This window comes from Arachis ipaensis, chromosome B8 (assembly GCF_059453495.1).
Source record: "Arachis ipaensis isolate K30076 ecotype BB chromosome B8, ASM5945349v1, whole genome shotgun sequence".
Lineage (NCBI taxonomy): Eukaryota > Viridiplantae > Streptophyta > Magnoliopsida > Fabales > Fabaceae > Arachis > Arachis ipaensis.
This window is the reverse complement of record NC_142443.1, coordinates 43289622-43290575: the sequence shown is the minus strand read 5'-3', so window position 1 is coordinate 43290575 and position 954 is coordinate 43289622. Positions and strand designations below refer to the sequence as shown.

At 44.7% G+C, this 954-nt stretch overlaps 1 non-coding gene across 1 annotated transcript; it reads right to left on the bottom strand.

Annotated features, from left to right (window-relative positions):
- Window positions 1-487: 487 nt before the first annotated feature.
- Window positions 488-591, bottom strand: LOC148547847 (small nucleolar RNA R71). The gene has a single exon (XR_015898325.1). It is a non-coding gene; the product is annotated as a small nucleolar RNA R71 (small nucleolar RNA).
- Window positions 592-954: the final 363 nt, after the last annotated feature.

Sequence of the window (954 nt, the reverse complement as noted above, 5' to 3'; positions counted from 1 at the left end):
GGAGGAACACTTTGAGGAATACTTTGAACCAAACATGGAAGAAAACATGGAAAACCATCATGAAGAAGAGACTCACAACCATGGCGAAAGAGGTCGAGCAAATCATGTTGGGGAGGATAGAAGAGTTTTAGGCTCTTACATCAATCCAAACCTAGGAAACTGTGGAAGTAGCATTCAAAAGCCAACCATCCATGCCAACAATTTTGAGCTAAAACCACAGCTCATCACCCTTGTTCAGAACAACTGTTCGTTTGGAGGAAGTGTCCAAGAAGACCCCAATCAACATCTAACCACCTTCCTGAGAATATGTGACACAGTAAAGTCTAATGGTGTTCATCCTGACGCCTATAGACTGCTCTTATTTCCATTCTCACTCAAGGATAAGGCAGCCAAGTGGCTGGAGTCTTTCCCAAAGGAGAGCTTGACAACTTGGGAAGATGTGGTGAATAAATTCTTAGCAAGATTTTACCCCCCTCAACGAATCAATAGGCTAAGAGCTGAGGTCCAAACTTTCAGGCAACAAGATGGGGAGACTCTGTATGAAGCATGAGAGAGGTTTAAAGACCTAACAAGGAGGTGTCCACCTGACATGTTCAATGAATGGGTGCAGCTGCACATTTTCTATGAAGGGCTCTCCTATGAGTCAAAGAAGGCAGTAGACCATTCATCCGGAGGATCTTTGAACAAGAAGAAGACCATTGAGGAGGCCATAGATGTCATTGAAACTGTAGCAGAGAACGACTACTTCTATGCCTCCGAAAGAGGGAACACAAGAGGAGTAATGGAGCTAAACAATGTAGATGCTCTGCTGGCCCAAAACAAGCTCATTACCCAACAGCTGGCTGACCTCACCAAGAAGATGGAGAGGAACCAAGTAGCATCAATCTCCACTTCATCAACAACCCAAGAAGGAGTGAATGAAGAAGCAGAGGGTAGTCAGGAGCAAGCCAACTA